The sequence below is a fragment of the Perca fluviatilis genome, chromosome 11 (genome assembly GCF_010015445.1).
Source record: "Perca fluviatilis chromosome 11, GENO_Pfluv_1.0, whole genome shotgun sequence".
In the NCBI taxonomy this organism is placed as follows: domain Eukaryota; kingdom Metazoa; phylum Chordata; class Actinopteri; order Perciformes; family Percidae; genus Perca; species Perca fluviatilis.
Genome location: NC_053122.1, coordinates 12,492,426 through 12,514,868, shown reverse-complemented (window position 1 = coordinate 12,514,868; position 22,443 = coordinate 12,492,426). Strand labels below are relative to the sequence as shown.

General features: G+C 43.8%; 1 protein-coding gene across 1 annotated transcript in view; it reads left to right on the top strand.

Moving 5' to 3' along the window:
- Positions 1-238: 238 nt before the first annotated feature.
- The window catches only part of LOC120568866 (cadherin-2B), a 153,648-nt gene continuing 131,443 nt past the window's right edge, over positions 239-22,443 (top strand). The window contains exon 1 of the mRNA XM_039816603.1: positions 239-351. The gene's annotated coding sequence lies outside the window, so the exon portion shown is untranslated. The remainder of the gene's footprint in view (positions 352-22,443) is intronic.

Here is a 22,443-nt window from a genome sequence, read left to right as displayed (position 1 = left end):
GTGATTAAAGTGATGATGGACATCATCCCAATAATAATTCACTCAGAGCGGTGAAGAAGAGATCAAGAGAGGAAAACGAGAAATTAGCAAACAACACGTGCTGAGAGATTTTCAAAAGTCACATTATAGAAGAAAGGGAGAGGGGGAAAAAGAGAGAGAGTGAGAGAGACAGAGAGAGAGAGTGAGAGAGAGAGAGAGAGAGAGAGAGAGAGAGAGAGAGAGAGAGAGAGAGAGAGAAGCGCGATAACAGCGTTTGTCCTTCTTGGACTCAGTTTTGTGACCGGCTGACGGGCTGAACGGGCGACGGACGAAGAAACTTGAGACAATCACACCGAGATCCGACATTCAGAGGTAAATTCACAATCAATTTGACTGAAACCAGATAATCCTGTCATTGAGAGCATGTGTGATTTGTTTTACGGCGGTCAGGCTGACTGAAGATCAGACCTAGTTTCCCCTCGCTTGATATGCTATTTGGGAATTGCGTTTCTCTCTGCCCGCCTGCTCCTTGGCACCGCTGCTTGACATTCACCAGAGCTCACGTTTTAAATTGAGATAAGGAACGTGGCACTTAAAATACTTCAAAATCAATTTGTGGTTGCCTATAATTGTTTCAGTGAAATCGATGCATGTGGTTTATTCTCACGGCGGACGGACTCCGTGCGTCTTTGCGAGAGCCCGAATCGTTTTGCAGGATTTTTGTCGTCATAAAAGTATATCCCTTACAGCGGCATGTGAAACTAGCTGTGAATTGTAGTTCTAATAAATATGACAGCGGGATCAGTTTCATAGTGGACGACATTGAGCAGTCCTAATTGGGAGCCCTTGGTCAAAGATATTGAGGAGCTGTCCGATGGCGCACACTCGTATGTGTTTTTATGTGGGGCAATGTCAGCGCCATAACTGTTGTATACATTGATTGATTCTCTTATTGATCCATTTATCGATTCTGCCAGATTTGTAGTCCATGTTTTCTCCGGACCACAAGGTGAGGAGAAGGGTCTCTCACTTTTTGTGCAAACTGGACCGGCGCAGTATTTTTACGCGTGCGAGCAGATTCCTGACAGGCGGCGTGCGTGTGCGCACTCCTGTCTGTCCGCAAGCATCCGTTACCGAAGGACGGCTGGGAGCAACGACTGCCAGACTGCCACATACCGAGCATCGACACGCCGGGGCAAATATGTTACCTGCTCGCCGTCCGTATGCGCAATTTCTCCGCGGTTCAGCGCGTCTCTAATGAGGTTGATCGGCTCCGAGTCGCTCCAAAAACCCGGCTTAATTGCATCCATTTATTACGCGACCACATAAGGCGGTGATAATAAGTATTTGGCTTCATATCCAGGCGTATCGCGATGCGCTTGTGCAAAATGCTTATTTTTTGGTGTGCACAAATAGTAATAATGTTTGTGTATGTGTAAAACCATATGCATCTGGAAAAGACATTTGCTTAGATGTATGACTTGCCTTCCCAGGTTACATCGATTATTGCAGTCTGCTGGGTAGTATATTTTTGTAAGAGCAAGAAAAGTGGATCTTCCATATCTATATATAATTTCTTGATGATGTAGAGAGCATGGTGAGCCTTCGATACAGTCACCTTTGCAGCTGGGTCAATTCTCAAGTGGAAAATCCTGCTCTTGCAGCCTCTTGCTGAGCATATACAATGTGATACACAAATGACTCCCACACACTTAATGTCTCTGATCAGGGTGAGACATGTTTATTTATGTGGAAAGCTTATGTATTTTACATCACTGTCCCAACAGGGTAAATGGTTACAATCAGTTCAATGTGTGTGAACACCAAGACTATATTTGTGTGTCTGGTACGATATGTGTGTATTAGTGCATATGTTTTTCTCTGAGTTTCTTTCACTTTTTGTATCTTTGATTGCATGAGCGCTTTCCTGCAATATTCTCGGGACCAGCCGTAGCATCGCAGGGCTCTTTTTTCTGTTGTTGTTGGAGAAAACAGGACGAGGGAGACTAGTGATTGGACTCACGCTCTCTCCTCTTCTAATGTTATTAAGAGAGAGAGTGCGACAATCTGCATGTCAGGATTCAGTTAGCAATTGTTTACACCAGATATCTCTCGCATTTACCCAGATCGGGGCCGAAGAGTGTTAGGGGGAAGTGAAGGAGGACAGAGGGAGAAGAGGGAGAGGGGAGGTTAGGACACATCAAGGGAGGAGAGGAGGGGTAGTTAGATGAAGAAAGGGGGAGTAGATGAAAGGTGGACAGAGGTAGGGGTGGGGCAGAACATGAGGAGAGATTAGAAGAAAGACTGGAAAATGAGTGGAGAGTAGGAGGAAGATATGCCGCATTTCCACTGCATGGTACGGCACGGCTTTACTCGATTCTCTTTTTCGGTTTTCCATTAGCAAAAGTTGTTTATAGTACCTTGTACTTGGTACTTTTTTTGTTTCCACCTCAGTCGAGGTTCCAAGCGTGCTGAGCCGATACTAGAAGGTGGAGTTAAAACACTGCAGACCATTGACTGGTCAGAGAGAATCATCACTAGCGTGACACGGGACATCTTGCACACAACCGCCATTTTAAAAAATAGCCAAGCTACCGCCAATAGCGACCACAATTTTTGTATTCACTCGACCCAGATTTATGCACACTACGCCGTACAATTGACGAAGGATGGAAGGATTCAGTGAGCGTCACGTTGAAAATGATGTCACGGCAGTTTCACGCGATGCAGTTTATGGCGATCAGCTGAAAATCCCAACTTCACTGAGGGGGAGAGGTGGGGGTGGTGGTGGGGTGGTGGTGGAAACCAGACAGGTTGCACTTAGTCAGGGACTTATGCTGGCGATAATAAAAGTGCCTGAAGAATAGAAGAAAGGTTCTGCAGTTGTGACAAGCGAAGGACACACTGCATCCCATTCACAAACATTACAGTGTATTATGGCCAATGATAAGCAAGACGTACAGGATAGATGGTGGGATACTGAAAGAGAAGGGAGGATGGAAAAGCACTGGCAGACTCCAAGAAAAACAAAACAAAACAAGGACATATAAAAAAGGTGTATGTTTGTTCAAGAAAGAAACTAGAGAGTCGAAGATGCGCTGGGGAAAGGAATTTAAATTCAGGTCTTGAATGAAGATTTTCTTTAACCATCTTTCCCCACCAATGTTACATAACCTTGTTGCCTCTCCTGCCTCTCCTGCCTAGTAAAGTTTTGCCAGGAAGACAGATTACTTACTAATTATGTTCCAGAGACTCCACTGGCTGTCTTTCTTTAAAGACTCAATCAAACTCCATCAGTGACTTGCCCTTAAAGATGTTAGAGACGCTGCTAAACATGATGATCACCCTTCTGTGGTGAGGAATAATGGCTTTGTATGCAACCCCAATTATGGGAAACACACACAGGGAACATGGTAAGTCAGTGAGCCTCTATTTCCTTTTTAATTCCCTCCTAATGAGGAATGGGAGAATCCTTGAGATGTGCACCCTTGGAAGGTTTTCTTTTCTGAAAGAGTGTGTGGCAGTCGACGGACGCGTACCATTCATTGGCTGACACCGCAGTGAAATTAATCAGACAACATGGCCTCCCAGGGATCCTCGTGGAGAACAAGGAAATAAATGCTTAGTGCTCAAGACATGAAGATTCCCTAGGGCCCTCGCACACAGAGATAATGTAATGGCAGAATTCCCTTTCCTATTGTTTCAAACGGGAAAGGAAACAAGGAGCTTCCACGATCTAACGTTGCCTAAGATCCTGCTTGTACTCCTCTCTTCTTGCTTTCCAGACATGGGGGAAATGGAATGAGCTGTATAAAACCTTTGGCAGAGTACTTTTCCTGGGGTGTCAGTCTTTTGAAGGGGGTGTGAAAAAGCCTGCGACTCTGCAGTGACTTTGTGCAGGAACTGAATCTCAACTATATCCTCTCCAATTACTTACTCAAGACTGGCGAGACGTGTTTCATCCATATGTGATGCTCCCTCTAAACTCCAGATAGATGTAGAGGGTGATGTACTAGACCTTCCCTCAGTGCCCTTTGATGGTGATCGCGCATCAAAGGAGATGAAGACACATGATTGCTGATGCTGACTTTTCAAGACGGATAATTCACAGTGGGTTCCGCGGCACGCATCTCTCAGGAAAAGTGTGCGACTTCGCTTGAACATCCTTCACGCTTTCTTATCGCCACCCCCCGATGCAGCCGCGGGCTCCTGGCGTCCCTAGACTGAGGTTAGAGCAGGACACGCAGATCCCAGCCTGAGCAGTGCTGTGCCGAGACATGGAGCCATTCTCTCCCTGGTGGTGATGGGTGGAAGGGAGGGGAGGGGGGGCGGTCATTTAGAGGAAATGGCTATGTCTAGCAGTGCGGTGTTTTTCTCTGTGGAGGCCTGTGGGGTGCTGCTGCAGTGTCTGTCACACACACACACACACACACACACACACACACACACACACACACACACACACACACACACACACACACACACACACACACACACACACACACACACACACACACAGGAAACTCAATAGGTCCTTGTCTTCAAACTGTCTAGAAATTGTACATGCACACACACAGACATGTTATTCAGATTTGCCTCAATTTTCTCTCTTCAACAAGAGTTGAAAGTATGGAGGCGCATTCTCTTACTGCTGTCAGCAGGGGGTCTGTATTACTGCCGGAGTGGACTGAATTTCAGAGTGGGATGTAAGTTTGGTGGGGGCAACTCCCAGCTCGTGGTGGATGGCTGTTTGGATGGGTGGGATGAAGGAGGACTCAAGTTAAAAAAAAATGTACAGAAGCTCACTCCACTGGAGACATTATTATACAGAAAGACAGGAGGCTGCTCCAGGCTGAATATGTGTGTCGGTGAGTGTGTTTTCTGTGTATTTACATTCATGCCCTGCTGTGTAGAAATGACATAGGGAGAGGGCAATAGAGTCAGACATTGACAGAACGAGAAAGCTTAAATGACTGTTGGTTATAGACTTGCTGCCACTGGCTGGAAGAAATGGAGTGGTGAGCTAGAATGAATCTTTTCTCTACCTATTTCTGATGAAAAGTACAATTTGAGCTAGAAATCAAGTGCTGGATAATGATACTGAGCATTTCATTATATTTCTGTCAAACCCTATTGAAAGGAGTTTGGAGTCAATGTCATATCTGTCAAGTATCCCGTTTTGGCCGGGATAGTCCCGTATTTTACCCTTCTTTCCCGCCGTCCTCCCGTATTAGTATTTTCCCGTAAATCTCCCGTATTTTAACCTGCGTTATTAAAAAATAATAATACCCCGGGCCCGAGCGGAGTAAAAAAATAAAAAACATTCCCAATCTGAGCTCTGTCACTAGCCTCGCGATAACAGGTGCTGTAGGTGGCAGTTGTCGCAAGGTTAGTGTGTGAGGTCAGATGATGAGTGACAACGCGGGAAAAAAAGAAAAAAAAACAGAGACGGATAATGGACGTTACGACAGAGACGGTGCACTGCCAAAACTTATGAAGGCTTTACTATGTATTCCTCATAGCAATGCAAGTTGAGAAAGGGTGTTTAGCATGGTACGAAAGATTGTTACAGAGAATAGGATGACGTTAGACAACAGAACTGTTTGCGCTCTACTCTCATGTAAACCACTCTGGCCCAGCCCACAAATACACTCCTTCCAAAACAGTCTTAAAGAATGCAAAGTCTGCAACAAATTTGTACAATAACTCACTAAAAGAGTAAAGACAAGTTATGTGAAATGAAAAGAAAAACTGTAAAAGAAAAGCAATATGAAATGAAAAGAATGTGTGGAATGAAAATAAAATGTAAATGTAAAGACAAGCAATGTTATAAATTGTAAATGTTTTCAGCATTCTGCATCGAGTGGTGATTTTAGCTTTCTTGTACACCTGTCTTAAAATGTAAGAGATACTGGAGCTTGGTTGGGGTGGTGGGACTGCTTGCGGTGGCCACCGGAAAATTTCCCTTATTTTCAAATCCAAAACTTGACAGGTATGGTCAATGTTGGCACACGTCAGGTGCAGAAATATTAAGTGTATGTAGTCTATTGAAAGAAGAACAATATGTAAATTGTAAGATTTCAAGGGTCCCTGAATCAGCAGCAAAGAATGACCTTAAAACCAGTGTTGGGCAGTAATGCATTACTTAAGGGTAACAGTGACGTGATTACTTTTTTCAAAATAGTCTAAGGTATGACAATTTTAAATTCGAGAATTACATTACACTTACTAATCCAATGAACATTCCTTTACATTGACAGTTTGGGTGTCTTTGCTGTGTCACAGGGAGTTTGATGGAAGGGAGATATCAATCTCTTCCCTGTGCGGTCAAAGGACAGGCTGCTCTGGGGCGTGTTAGCTTGCGCAGCAGCGGGCAGTATGAGGAGGCAGTTAGCCTCTACCATAAGAGGAGAAATGTGCCTCCTGCATGGTAAGTCTTTTTCTGACATGTTGTGTCTTCTTTAGCCGCCAGTAGTTTTCCCTATATTTAGCTGGCTAACCTTCAGATAGCTTATTTTAGTTTAGCTGCTTAGTGCTGCCTGCGGTCAGTCTCCGCAGCTAAGCATAAAGTTAGCTTGTTAGCTGGCTGCTTGTTTCTACCTGTGTTAAATACAGATTAGATGTGAGGATGTGGCAGCTTTTGAGTTGTTTAAAGGCACCTTTGATAGTGAAAGTAATGTAATGAGTAATGTAACCCATTTATTTAACCCATTTATTTTGCTTTTAAGTAATGTAATTACTTTGTCAATAAGTAAGCATGTATGCATTGATTACATTTTCCAAATAACTTGCCCAAACACTGCTTAGAAACCATTCATAAGAACATTTTGGTATTTCAAAACAGCTTGTGATGCACTTATTTAACCTTAACTGCTCAGTAGAAGGAATGTAAGCCTTAACCAGACAGCACACAAATGCATAGTCCTTCACTTATTGACCTACTCTCCTCTACATTCGGACAACAGATAAAATCCTTCCCATTTATAAAAACTTTGGGCTCAAAGTATTTCTCTTCAAAGTTTTGTTTGATTTCTGTGTGGAGATCTGCCCAGGAAATTTGCTTGCTCATAACTTTAAATCATGAGTCATGGTGGTGGGAGGACCAAGGTGTACGAGTGAAGAACAGATCGAGGAACAGGCAGATCAGTCCCACAGCCCAGCTTGGATTACTTACATGTACAAGGATAATGAAGGTGGAATCCATAAGGGGGGGGGTCAAATCTCACTTAGTTGCACTGAAATGGAAGGAGGCTACAATTAGCCCTTCAGCACATGCCATCTGAAATCATAATATTCAATGTTAAATAAGATTTTCTCTATTCAGACATCACATTCCAGTGATTAGTTCTGGTGCAAATCTTTAAAAGGTGATGGAACAGCAGTTTTCAATTTGACAACTTTCATTGGCTTTCCATTTACGTCCCTATTTCTCAATTCATAAGCACACATGAAATTGAAGGCAGTAACTGTAGCTGCTTAAATAATTTCACCATGGTTTAACGCTATTTAGGAAAGCTTTAATAAGCTTTGCGACAAAAGGTGTCAATGACTGTAACCAGCGTTTTGGAATTAAATTTATCATACTGAGGAAATTAACAATTCTTTTCCCCTGAACAATTGCTTTTGAATTGAATTTTCTTGTGCAGATAGTAGCTCATTTTTTGGTGTTATTTATCACTTGTGTGTTTTGGCTCATCTTTATCAAGGCTGACAGTAATTCTGGGAATTCTGAGTGTAGGTGTTTGCTTGGGCTGGTGGTAATGTGCATCTGCACGGCTGCATGTATCACATCATCTGCAGGTGTGTGTGTCTGTCTGTGTGTGTGTGTGTGTGTGTGTGTGTGTGTGTGTGTGTGTGGCCATGACAGAAAGAAACCTACAGTATAAGCTGCCACCCCTGACATAGGAGTCCTGTAGGAATTGAGTAAATCCTATTGTAAATTTGCCTACTCCATGAAGATAATTGGCTTATTCCTGTGTTAAATAGCCGGTCCTACAGGACACTGACTGGGCTTAGCATGCTCCGTGTAGACAGTGTGTCTGTTTCTCAGCCTCTTAGGGATTTAGAGGCACATTACATACTGAATTACTGTATGAAAATGATGAACTGATAGCTGCAGTGCGTAACCCTGAACTCCTGTACAGGGACTGGCATGCACAAGAGTCGGCAAGGGCAGGAGTTCGATTCCCACAAGGTGCCCCTCACATTCTGTATGGTTCTTGCTGCTTGATGTTTGAAAAGAAGTTACACAGACAGGCTGGTTTAGGAACAATCGGTGCATCCAAGACCTCAGAGCTACATTTTCCATGCCTTGTAAAGATCTCAATTTCTGGCAGTTTCAGACTTCTATTGAGTGGATGTGTGGAAAGTGTTGCGTTGCCTTACCTAAATCATTATCCACACATCAAACACCATCTGGGTTTCAACTCCGTTACTTTGAAGATTCCTTCCTCATCAGTCCTGTGCCTAAAGGAAACGCCGCAGATGTGTTCGTGCGCACATGCAAACAAGCTCACATGTGGCTCTTTTTATGCCCGTTTTAACCCCGTAGTTGCTCAGTAACCACGCTAATAACTGTTGTCTCTCTGTTTCTTGGCCTTTGGGCAACTGCTTAGTAATGAACCCGGCCCCAGCTGATCCAGCAGCTCAGAAGGGGAAAAAAAGCACCAAAATGCTCAAACCAGAAAATGAGAGATTCAGAGATGGATGAATTGTCAGTGGATGTGCAGCTGTTCGTGTGTGTGTGTGTGTGTGTGTGCGTGCGTGCGTGCGTGCGTGCGTGCGTGCGTGCGTGCGTGTGTGTGTGTGTGTGAGAGACGGAAACAAGAGAGCTAGCACGCAAAATTCTGGGACATGACCGAAAACTGTCTAGTTAGAGTGCATCAGGAAATGGATGAAAGGGAGAATTCCCTGCACGTGGTGAGAGAAGAGAAATGGAGCTCAAAATGCTTCATCTGTGTGTGTCCTGATGGCTGCTTAGTTGAACAAAGGCAACCAAGAGACAGTGACTACAATACCTTTAAAACCAGTGCTCTGTCTTCTTTAAAACATGCCGGACATGCTGTAAAAAGAAGTGGCTGAAAGCAACTTTTTAAGGCTTGACTGATGATACTGAGCAGATGAAATGGCAGCACCTCAGGGAGGGGTTTTTGAAGCTAAAAATACAGAGGCATAGGGAACGTTTGTTCGTGCTTATCCCAGTGTCAAATTACATTGATAAATACCATGATTTTTAGTTTGGTGTGATGCACTCTTTCCTGTCATGTATTAGAGCAAGCTGCCTTTTCCGAATGTTATCACATCAGTCGGGTGCTCGTGTCCAGGTGTGTGTGGATCTGTGCGTTTTCCAGCCTCTCTAGAAACACAAGGGGCGAGCTACAGAGCAACAAGGTTCATCAGTAGTGTAATTAATGTAGTGCGGTTCAGTTATCATGCGTTATATTTCAGCGCTGTGATCTACTTGAGAAGGCTTTTTGATGAATGGCCAATTAGAAGCAGACTTCTCAAGCCTGGTGGCTGACTGATCTCTTTTTAATGGCACTCCTGTTTCTTTGATAAAAGGCAAAATGAATCATCGATACCCTGGCCCCGAGGAGCACTGAGCACAGAATGTAATTGTAATTGGGTGTGTAGCAGCACTTTGGGGTCCAGGCGGTGCCTGTGTATATATGTAAGAGTGTGGAAGAACATTTTTGTGGTAAAATTGGTCAGTCCCAGTCATACTCTGATGCACATGGCTGCTTTTCCAAAGCATTATGTACAGTATAATTCACTGCTTATGTGTGTTCATCTTTATTCCTCTATTATCTACAGTGATCTGCTTCATGTACATTTCAGTGACTGTAAGTACAGCAGCCCAGCTGTGTGTGCTTGCAACAACACCAATCGAGTCTCATTGTCACTGATTTCTTTGCGTTTGATTGCTATTAAAGCACACTTCAATTAGGCCGGGCAAGTTTCCCTTCCAAAAAAATCCATGCTGCTGTGTTTTTGATGCTTTAATCAAAATGTCTAATTTTATATGCATAATTAATGCAACAGAAATGAAAAGACAAAGAGCAGGAAAACAGCCTTAAACTTTCAAAGCAACACAAAGTCTCTTTTTATTCTTTATTTGCCAGTTCCTCAGGAGATGGCCAAGATGTATTTGCCGTTTCTCAGAAGGGGGTGTCATGGCAGGGGAGGGTGTTGACTGAATTGAAGCTGTGAAAACACACCATGTAGCAATTTGAGCAAGCAGCTAGCATCTCGAACCAACAGCTTTCGGACCTCCCAACAGGCCTTTGCTGCGCCTTTTAATTTTTTACTGCAATGTTTTCCCGGGACTCAGCCACAGGAGACTTCTCCGCTTTCCTAAGCAAACAGAAGAGGTTCAGAATGAGGTGATTAGTGTTGTCAAAATGCCACTGCGTCCCCCCCTCTCACGCTGGAGGGGGTTGGGACAATAATCTTATAATTCACTGCATGAAACTGTAGGAATATGTCTCTTCTCTCTACCTGCCTGCCTGCTACTGGCAAATACACTGTGAGCCTCCTGATTCTCAGGTTTATGTGCGCTTTCCTCAGCCTCCGTCCTCGGCTCCACCACACAATGTGAAGCGGCTTCCAGCTGAAATTGCGTACCAGACCTTTCACACTTGGTCACAATGGAGGCTTGCTCGGCAGGTAGGCACTTGGGAAGATACAGAGGGAATCTTATTTTGCGGATTTAGACTTCATAAACATCATTATCATCCGCCCGACCTTGAGTCGCAGCGCTGTTGAGCGGCGACCCCAATTTTGTCAGAAACCTTCAATGTTAATGCGTGCGGTCCTTCGGGCACAGGGGCAATCGAGTCAACAAAACTGTTTTTTTTATTTTATTTTTTTTTTTTAGTGAGTGGAGTGGGTGGCATGTGTATTATGTGTGTCTGAAAACGGGTGTGCACATCTACATACGTGCGCTGACTCAGTAATCTTTCTGGTTTGCTGCCTGGAACTGTCAGCATATTTCCCCCCCAAACAAAGTTTTCTGACTGTGCCTCTGCCAGATTTAAACTATGTAGAACATTAGTGTAACAGCCTACGCTCTTAGAATACAGATTTGTTCTTGAGTGCACGCCAAATGGCCTCTATATTTTATGAGCCTTCTCTCTACTAACATACCATCTTGAGACTAATTATCATGGTCACACTCAAACACAATGCTCGTTTATTATTGCATTGACATCACATTTGTTTTGGCTTGGCCTACATGGCAGGGACTTCACAGCGCTACGATGCGGGATTCATGTGTAGAGCTTGACAGAGCATGCTTTGGATGGAGAATCTGTTCCTTGTTGCATTGTACATGGTGTTAGCCGGAAAGGTTGTTTGTTCTTTACGATCTTGTCACTCATCCCTCTTCAACTGGACTATTATTCTTTTTCCTTTTGTAAGTAGAGGGCTGCTTCACACAGAGTGAGCTGCTCACTGGGGAGTCATGCTCCATTCTTGGGAAGCAGTTTTCCTCTCCTGGCCTAGAAATGCCTTGATACTTTTTTATTATCATAATACTTTTTTTCCCCCCCAGCATATTGTTTCTGTACACTGATTCCAGCTATTTTTACACCTACTGCAAGACTATTAATAAAAGCCTGAGTAATGTTGGTCTGAAAAATGGAAATGGTGCATGAAAGAGAAGTTGAAAGTTTAAGGGAGTTTCTAGTAATGTAGTATAGTAGATGTATTATTGATTTTTTTTCATGTTGTATCTTTTCGAATATTTCTATGTTGTGTGGAAAGAATTAAAAGACAATGATTTATGAACTACAAAACAAATCAGACTTTCATATTGTTTAGGGATGCATACATGAAATTAAGTATTTTATCTACAAATTTCGTTGTTTATTATTACATTATTATTTTACATTATTACATGTCATTTAGCTGACGCTTTTATCCAAAGCGACTTACAATTGCTATATATGTCAGAGGTCGCACGCCTCTGGAGCAACTAGGGGTTAAGTGTCTTGCTCAGGGACACATTGGTTGATGTATCGGAGTGGGAATTGAACCCAGATCTCCCACACCAACGGCACGTGTCATATCTACTGCGCCATCACCACTCCACATGCCAACATGCCAACTTATTTCTGTCTGGGGTCATGACTTCCCTAGTCTATATCCTTGATGTTCCACTTCTGGGATTGCTCCGGTGCTGCAGGAAATTCCACCGGATGCATGTATTTTCGCCGAATTCCGTTTCTTTCCGCTTTCTTTTTTGTTGGAATTTTAAACTCCGGTGGATTTATGAGGACTATGGTTAACTGCTCCTCAGATCTCTGCATGGTACATTGAGACAGCTAGCTAGACTATCTGTCCAATCTTGAGTTTTCTCTCGCACAAATATTTTGCAGTGGCTCCGTCCGGCGCTTAACACCACCCAAGAAGATTGTGATTGGTTTTAAAAAATGCCAATAAACCAGAGCACGTTTTTTTCCCATCCCGCAATGCTGTGTGGACTAGCCAGACCTTCCTCTGCTTTGCAGCGCGTGGATGGTCTAACAAAGCGAGACTATAGCTGTGTTCAAAACCGTTCCCTCATTCACTCACTCACTATTCCCTATATAGTGTTTATTAAATAGTGAACTATATAGGGATGACCAAACGAGATTTCGGACACTGACTGAAAACACATTGTTGCATGACTCGCGTCGGGAGATGCGCCCGTAGGTTGTGTGAAGGAGGCGGGCGCGCCCAGCATCATGTAAACAAACCGAAACAAAACTACTTCTAAAACGTCCCTGAAACAAACCGAGCACCCAGGAGGAGAGTAAAATGTTGTATATATGTTGCATGTTACATTTCCACTGTGGGTATTTTATAGTGGACTATATAGTGAATGAAATTAACCGCGGCGAATTCAAACAACACTACGGAATGGCGAACACACTATATAGTGCACTATTTCCGTGACAGGGAACGGTTTCGAACACAGCTTATGAGTGCACTGGGCAGAAGGAAGAAAACATCCCGGGCAGGGTGCCAGTCTATTGCAGGGTGAGAACAGACAGTCAAGCACAGACACACAAACACAAACACAATTATGCAGTAATAACGGAGGCAGACTTTGAACTGTACTGCTTTCAATGGAGTCCCTAAAAACAAAATTTAAAACAAAAACTAAACAGACTATGTATAAATACAACCGAAAAGGCCGGCACACCTACATTAGAGCCCTTCATCCTCTGTAAATCCACACAGGTGTTTCCACTTAATTGGCTGACTACACCTGGGTCCCCCTCAGGTTTAAGAATGAATGCAATCATCTACCTTCTGAATCGCCACCCATGTTTTAGATTTCTTCAGCGATACAAATAGCTCCGGCGTCTATCAACGTCTGTTGCTGTCAATTGGAAAAACTATTGACCAACCAGTTTAGCAAAAATGGGAACATCCTCCTCCCAGCTACATTCATGAAATATAGTAACAGAAAGTAAAAAAAACAACAACTCTTAACTCGACATATCTCCATATTTCTTTAATTAAGGTGAAAAACATTAACTTCCGCTACACACCCCTGAAAATGATGGTGAAAAAACAACACTTTCTGCTGATGGGTTAAAGAAAAAATAAAATAAAATTAAGCCTCACTCCCAACAAGAAATTGGCTGACATAAACACAATGTCAGGCTAAATTGAAAGTACTTCACTGTGATATTCAGGGTAATAGCTCCTGCCATTGGCTGCTTATGGGTAGATGTTTTGGTGTGGCTTTACACCGGCGTGACTGACATCTCTCTGCCTCTCTTTCACCTTTAAGACATTCAGGAAGTGGAGTTTAGTGACCTTAGCAATCTCCCTGCAGAGCTTTGTCTAACCATAGACAGTATATAAGAATGGACCAACAGATCCCGTTGCTCTGGACAGAGACCAGTGAAGGATATTAGAAGCACTTTTCCGGTGAGCGCTGAGCGTTACTGTGTAGCCTCCAACTGAGAGAGACAATGTAAATGTGACGTGAGCAACCTGTCTGAAAGTTGTAAGTCTTCTGGTAGCTGTGCCAAGAGAAATCTCATTGCGACAGTAAGTCACTTGGTTATGACACAATCGTTAGCCTATTTTTACAAAAACGTCTGCTACGGAGCCATAACGTGAGGTACAAGGTAATGGAGCCTTTTACACATTGTCATGTTTCTTTAGAAATAAACAATGGACAAATAGAGTCTTTAAAGCTTCAGATGTAATGTTATTTGCTGTCAAAGTGACGTCAAAATGAATGGCAGTCAGTGGAATGCTAACGGGAGGTGATCGCTTTGTTGCATCAAAATGGCGCCATAGGAGGTTCGAGTTCTGAAGCGAAGCTTACCCCCTTGTTTCTAACTCTAATGTAATCAGCCACCATGAGTGAAAACACCTGTGTTGGTGTGCAGGGCATTCAAGGCTAATGTTGCTGTGAAAAACAGCTGAATATCAATGTTATTACTCAGTGCCACCATCAGTGGAATTAATACTTAATACACACTGACTGATCTATTTCTGTCTGGAGAGGGGTTGACTACGTATGACCACACACCGGACGCCAATTATATATTTAATCTTGTTGCAAAGGTCAAACAATGCAAATTGCGTTTGGGAATATCTAAAGGGTATGTACTTTCCCTTGATTTCTGCCTCTCTCCCCGATTAAAAAAAAAAAAAAAAGCATTGTTGAGGACAATAATGAGCCAGAAGATAACAGAGGTTTTAGGCTGCCGAGTCCATGGAGGTCCAAGAGAGGACAGGAGATGTCAGGGAATGGTACAAGGCTTTAGACTTTTTAACATTAGCTAGTGTTACTTCCAAATATCCAAAATACCAAATATTTTGGTATGAGCTACCTGGACGACGGTGATGATATTCTCTGGCAACTGTGGCATTGCAACTGTTCCCAAAGTAAAATATACTCTCAGGAGGTGCCAAGGATTTTTTTAGCTTAACTGACCTTTGAAATCCAAGGAGGCTTCAAGCTAGTTTTTAGCAGCAAAAGCATCGTTAGCATATTGTTGGAAAAATAACATGTAGTGACAAAATACGGCAATAAGAATTGTTAATGTGTTAATGCCTATAGCGCAAAAAATATTTTTTAGATGAAGTTTGTCTTTAGAGAACACCCCAAATATATACACAAACCACTTCACATCCTACCATGGATCAGTCATCATTCTTAAATATGCGGACGACACAACCACAATTGAACTTATAAACAACAACAACAACGAAGACTGATACTGCCCAAGCAGCCACTTGGTGCCTTAATAAAAACCTCCAGCTCCACACATCTAAAACATAAGAACTCATTCTAGATTTCAGGCACAGCCCCCTCCCCCAAAATCCCCATACATGTCTCAGGGGGAACCCATAGCCATCACTGACTTATTCAAATTTCTTGGCACACACATCAGCAACCCACTCAAATGGAACATCAATACAGAACACATTACCAAAAAAGCCCAGCAAAGACTGTTTTTGGTAAAAAAAAAACAAGAACCCACTCCTTCAGTTTTAGACAGCCATCATAGAGAGCATACTCACCTCATCTATAACGGCTTGGTCCAGCTGATGCCCTCCTGGAGGCGCTATATGTCACTGCTCACCAAATCATCCTGTTTTAAAAACAATGTTTTTTTTCCCCACTGCAATAAGAACTGTGCACTTCTCACCGACCCTGACAGTTGTGCTGTGCTTAAAACTCTGTGATGTTGATATCTGTCTATGTTTGATGATACTGACACTGCTTACCCACCATGCTGTACCGAAAGCAAATTCCACTGACCTGGGTTGTGTGGTCATTAATAAATGATGATTGATTGATAGCTCTATTATTATTTGCATTGAAAAAGACCTGCATGCGGTGCAGGTCTTTTTCTTTTTCAGTAGAACTCAGCTTTCCTGTGGCTCCCCTGTTAAAAAACCACGAATGACACATCATTTGAAAGCCTGCAGCAAGCATACGCTCCAGTATAGCACAGCAGGAACAGAGTCTTCCTATAGGTGCTTGGAATTTCTCCTTATACACGAGTCAATAAATCACACTTGTATTCAAACATAATAATGACATGCTGTCGTGTGCTTGACGACAGAGGTGTTTGCTCACTTGTTGCCAGCGGTTGTGCTTGAGATGCTTCTTTATTATGGCAGCATTCGCTCTGTGTTTATCATCAGTGTTGACAGGCGGTGATGGGGACTATACTGCTGACGATCACCTGACTCACACAAATTGGCTCATACATTTGTATCACTATTTTATGTCTGAATACAAATTGAATTCTTTTGTTCTCCATCGGGCAGTTGAAATGCCTCTGAACGCCTAATAATATTTGTTTCTGCCAAAAATGACCGTCCTGGTGCCCCCCCACCCCTGCTATTGGATTCCATATACTGCATGTATGAGCTCTGCTCTTCCACTTCTTGACTGTGTTTGAAGGGGTTTTAATGTGTCAGACTGACGTGTTCATTTATTTATTCTTGTGGTGTCCCAACACCATAGACATTAATATATTCCACTGTTCTACTTTTGTCACCCTCTCTTTGCATGCATCCACACAGATATGCTGTGACATACCCAATATGGCAAATGTCAGCAAAGACAAAAGCATGCACATGAAAAGACACTCCTCCGATCTGTAGGTGCATACGCCTACGTACACAATCTCATCACAAGCCTGAAGTGCATCCCCCACCCCTCTACAGGGGAACCGATGGAGATAAAGCAAATGTGTAATGTGTGTGTGTCTGTGTGTGTGTGTGTTCTGGTGTGACACATCTGTGTAAAGCGACACAAGGGGGTCCTGACAGATATGGGCTGAAGTGAGAGCCTGTTTCTGTTGTGCTCTGTCACGCTGAGGCTTCTTCCACATGCCTGCCTTCCACCTTCTGCCTGCCGCTGCCGCTAGCTGTTGGGTAACCTGATGCTAGTGTGTGTGTGTGTGTGTGTGTGTGCGTGTGCATTGACACCACCACGCTCTTGCACGGTTAAAAGCGCCAGCGTCTGTGCAGCGCGGCCTCGGAAATGTGCGTGTGACATGACATTAGGTCCCATGAAAGATGGAGGGTGAGAGATTAGAAAGGACACAACACAAGGGCGTGAGAAAAAGAAGTGGCGGTGGGAGCTGCTTTATGTCTCCGTGTGTGAAATGGACAGAAAGATCAGTTGATAAAGGAGAGTATCGGTGACATCAGCGCATCAGCGGGCGACCACGGAGATGACGTCGAAGGCCTTGGCGAACACAAACAATTTCCATTCTGTGTTAAATTCCATTTCTCTGTTTCTCTTGGGACCATGTGCTTTAAGGTTAGCTCATAAGTTGTGCTTCGAGTATGTGTTGAAATCTGACATTCTTTTGACTGTGTGTGAGCTTGCATATGAGCAAGTGTTTATATGTAGTCCTGTGTGTGTGTGTGTGTGTGTGCGTGTGTGTGTGTGTGTGTGTGCTCCCAGTGGGGATTGTATTTTGGTCGGTCAAGCCTGACAGATATCAACCCACCGTGCTCGTCACATCTATTATTGAGGGGACAGGAAATTGATCAGCTCTAACGGTGAATGTTACTCTGCCTTCCTCAGCACCTCAGTTCCTCTGTCTCCTCTTTGTACCTCTGTGATCCCTGTGTTATTTGTCCTCCATCCATCCCTTCTCGCTGTTGGACTCCCCCGCTGCCCTTCATTTCAGTCATCCGGTTGGCTTTCTCCCCTCTTTGAATTGTCTTTGTATTTTGGTCTTCTTACTCTTGATTCTCATTTTTTAAGTGAAACTTTAGGATGTAGAGAGCCACACTGTCTCAGTTTCTCAATCACCAGTCTAATTAGACTTGTAGTTTTCTGGCAAGCTTTTCTTCTGTTGAAGTTGTCATTCCACAGTATATCAACACAACTCTTCCCCTTCAGCTTGCACAACTTCTGAGCCCTATTCACCCTCCTTCCCTGCCTCCCTGCGCTCTCTCCTCATCTCCCCTCCTCCTCATCAGCTAGAAATCATGACTCACCTTTGATCACTCTCCTTGGGAACTCTTCGTCGCAGAAAGTCAAGTGTTTTATCTTTGTTGTGTGACAATTCAACTCTGGAAAAGACCACGTGCTGCCAGCAAACACGGCAGTTTGAGCCCCCGAATATGCGGCGCGGAGAAGAAGAAAGCCTAATTTGAGCTCAATTCATCATGGCAAGATTGCCATGCATTTATTGATAATTGCCTTTTTCCGTTTAAAGGGATGGCGTTCAAACCCTCAGTCGTGTAAACATGAGAGATGCAGCTGTTGCCGCAATTAACTTTCTCTAATGAAAGGATTAATCCGCCAGCATATCTCTCGGCTTCCTTTCAAATGCCAAGCCTCCATTCAGCTGGCTGCCAGTAGCAGAAAGGAAGGCCGTGTCGAACAAAATGGGACTATCTATAACCAGAGCCAAAAGTCACATTCATTTGCTCAGCCTGGTGTCACATCATCAGGGTATCTTTACTGCTGTGGAACAAGAGAAACCCTTAACCAACTGCTGTTTGATGATTTCCTGAGCGAAGCCTCTACAAGCGGCTGTTTTCACAAGCTGGCCTCTCCACAGCGCCACCTCCGCCTCCCTGCCTTTTCTTTCCTCTCGATCGCGAGCTCCGATCTCTGTGCTTAGCCCCTCCCGAAAAACACACCATCGCCTCTTGTCAGAATCCTTCGGAATGGACGACGGGGGCGTGCTTGACTTTCCACGGACAGTTGAAAGCCAGAAAGTGAATAGCTGTCTCTGTGTTGGAATAAGATGTGTTTGGGAAGCCAGGGGTGAATGACAGCCCGTTGACAACGTAGCTGGGCTTTGGCTTTAATCTCTGAAGCCGTCGATCTGATGTATTGATCAGTTTTTTCTTTCTTCGCGGAACAGAGACAGGGGACAGGTGTGGAGAAGAGCAGATAGATCAAATCCATGACAAATGCCAATCCTCCTTCCTTTTCTGGTCTGGCCATCAATCAGAAAGAGGAAGCGCTTCTTGTCAATGTCAACATTAACTTCAACATTACATGATTACATGATGTTGGTTTAGATTGTGAGACTGGTTAAAGAGCATTTTGTGTTCACACTGGCTTTTTTACCAACAAACCAAGAGCTTTAAACTTAAAGTTAAATGCACTTGAAAGCACTTTAAAGGAGCGTAGCGTTCAGGCACTTAAGTTGTGCTTGTATTAGCTGATTAGCATCAGCTGTTTCAAACATGCTTCACAATCACTGACTCATTCATCAGCTGTTTGGCTAACAGCGTCCAATCATATTCATCCATGTGTACAGAACAGCAATTACAACCTGACACTTCTCACTATCAACACGGTCTGCTGCTGCCATCCCAACTCCACCATCCCAGCCTCCTCCTTACAGTATGTGCTATATTTTTTGCTACTGTTGATTTAAGATTAAATGTTCATGTGTGTTTATTAAAGGGAATTAGCTCTCTCAGCAGTGCGCTCGTTGCTAGTCGGATTCTAAGAGATCCCTCAAAGAGCAGAGCCTTTTCTGCCAAATAAATATGCTCTGGTGTAACAAAGAGCATGAAGAAATAACTGATTATGAGCATTATTAGTTGAGACTGCCACTTGGCCATGTGTTATGAATGATTATGAACAGGATGGAATAAAAGAGATGAAAAACAAAGCATCTTTTACTGTAAGCCTAAATGTAGTTAGGCCTTTGAATTCATGATTAAATATTATATCTACTATCACAAAACCGTGTGGTTGGTCCGCTTTATTGCTTTCACACCACAAACCCGAGTTTGCTTGGAAGCCAACTGAAACCTACCTTTTTGGGAGGTGTTGGCCCAGTTGTTTCTTTGATTGATTGTGAGAGCTCTGTCTTAAACAACCATTATTGACTTTTTCTGTCTTATTTGTTTAGCTATTTCGGGATCTGTAGCCTATTTTCCTCATTTCTATTCAATTTGCATACATCGTTGATACCGAGCTAAGTATTACAGGTTACAACTGTGAGAATGATTTTGCACAAAGGCAGCTACAGAGAGGACTTTTATCTGAGACAAACACCGACTTTTTATTTATGCATTTCTTTGAGTTTGTGTCTTGTGTACGGTTTGTTCCTCTTGGGCTAAATTAAGTGATATTTGAAGGGGGATTAAGTATCAGCTGGTCGTGCAGATTCATAAACAGCTATTGTCCTGATCCTCGGCTCGCAGACCCCTTTTATCTTAGTCATTATGAATGTCTCCGTATCGCTACCTATTTCTCCCACAATATAATCTCAATTTAGATCCCTCCTTTGACCACAGCAGTGGCCAACTCATTTTAAAAGCCAAGATTACACAACTGCCCTTCTCCGTATCTCAACCTCTTCATCTCTCACTCTCAAGCTCTCTCTCTCTCTTCGCTAATCCAAGTATCTTATCTCTCAGCTTTGACTGTCTCCCAACTGTTCACCTAATTCTTTCTCTCTCTCTGTCTGACCCCCGCCTCCCCCCCAGTCTTTTTAAAGATAATTCTTTCGGGCATTTTAGGCCTTTATTTCCATAGGACAGGTGAAGACATGAAAGGGGAGAGAGAGGGGGGGGAATGACATGCAGCAAAGGGCCGTGGTCGGAGTTGAACCTGTGGCCGCTGCGTCGAGGAGTATACCTCTATATATGTGCACCTGCTCTACCAACTGAGCTAACCCGCCCACTACCCCCCCCCATCCCCAATATTTCTTTGACTTTGCCTTTGTGCTCTCTGCCCCACCTCGTCTCCCCCCCTCTTTTCACATTTAGGGCCTCAGATTGAGTTTATTCCTATGACAGCCGATCATCAACACACACACACACACACACACACACACACACACACACACACACACACACACACACACACACACACACACACACACAGTCTCTTTCACAGCTGAATGAGCATTCACTCCCTGCGTGCCCCGTTGTCTCTGTCTGTAAAGGAAGAGAGAAGAAGAAAAAGCAGTCGGCTCGGACCTCAGCAGATAGAAACTAATGACTGTCTGATTAATTCATTAGCCTGACACTTTATTGCCTGGCTGCGGGAGTCATTGCTGTTTACTTTTTTATTATAGACCGATCCCCATGTCCACATTCTGCTCCTGACACTCTGGCTTTCTCTCTCTTGCTTTCTTTTTCGCTTTGTCTCACCTGGCCTCAGAAATAATAGCAAGAATGATGATGTTTTTTTAAGCCGGGCAAAGCAAGATGATACGGTCTTGGAGTGCTCTTTGGCTGACCCTCAGATTTTAGTTTTTTTCTCATCTCCATCAACTCCTTTGTCTTACTGACAATCTCTGGTCTCAGTGGGCCAACTGTTATGGAGGCGAAGACTTTTTAAAGTCTTATTTGGCTGAAGACCTATTCCCTCGCAGCCCTCTGTGTATTCAGATTGATCCACAGGCTGATTGGTGATTAGCACACCACTTCATTCTATCTTCAGTCAAACCTGGAAAACAAAGTACTTTCCGAGCACTCCAGTTGGCTAAGGAGATCGAAGAGTGACATGAAAGAGCAACCGGCTGTCAGACGGGCTTTCCATTGCAAGGTTAGCTTTGGGCACCGAAAACGAAAAAAAAAAGTCAAGCAAATGGTTTTGAAGTGTCAAAAACTGAACGAGTAGAGCAGAGAGAGCTGCCCTTAACGAGAACAGTCACCTGCGGGGAGTGATAAGAGCTGGCAGATGGATAGAGCGATAAATAGACAGATGGGTAGTTAGATAGATGCAGGGGGCTGATTGATGAGCTGGAGAGGTTGAGCGAGATGATGGGCAGATGGGGTAAGGAGATACGGAAGAAGACAGGCAAAACTTTCTCCCGTGTGCAAGTGCTTTAAGGCTCACTGTTGTCTTTCGGGTTTGTTTCGCCAGTCAGTCAGCTTTCTCTCTCTTCTCTCTCCCCCCCGTTTGGCCTCTGTCTCCTACGTCACTCACCCTCTTCTTCCTCCTCTCTCCCCTTTCTCTTTCTCACTGTCTTCGTCTCAGCCACCACTGCACTCACAGGATATTTTTAATAGAATTAGGCTGCTCTTGTTATCAGTGGAGCGGGTAGCCACGGAGTGAGGCGAGATTGAAACAGCGATTTCCAATTTGAGATTGTGTCACACACATCTCCCTGTGCCCAGATAGCATCAACGAATCACCGCCACCATCTCTCTCACTCACTTTGTCCCTCTTTGCCCCTCTCTCTCTCTCCCCCCTCTTTAAGACATCTCTCGCCGAGTATTTTAGCCTCGCTCGGGCCTTCCGCACATGTGAGACTAACATCTAAATGCATACATGCTCCCTTCTCTGTCGCTCTGGATTCACTGGCTTCTCTTGACAGTTTATCTCCTTGTCTCTTTCGCTCTCATCCGGGTCGCATACAGAACACATCTCTCTTTCTCCCCCAAGCCCTGTCCTCGGGGTCACTTAGTGCCTCCAAATGCAGCTCCGCTTTCGCTCTTTTCTCTCCTTTTTTTTTTTTTTTTTTTTTACACTTTATGTTTGTGTCTTACCCACTC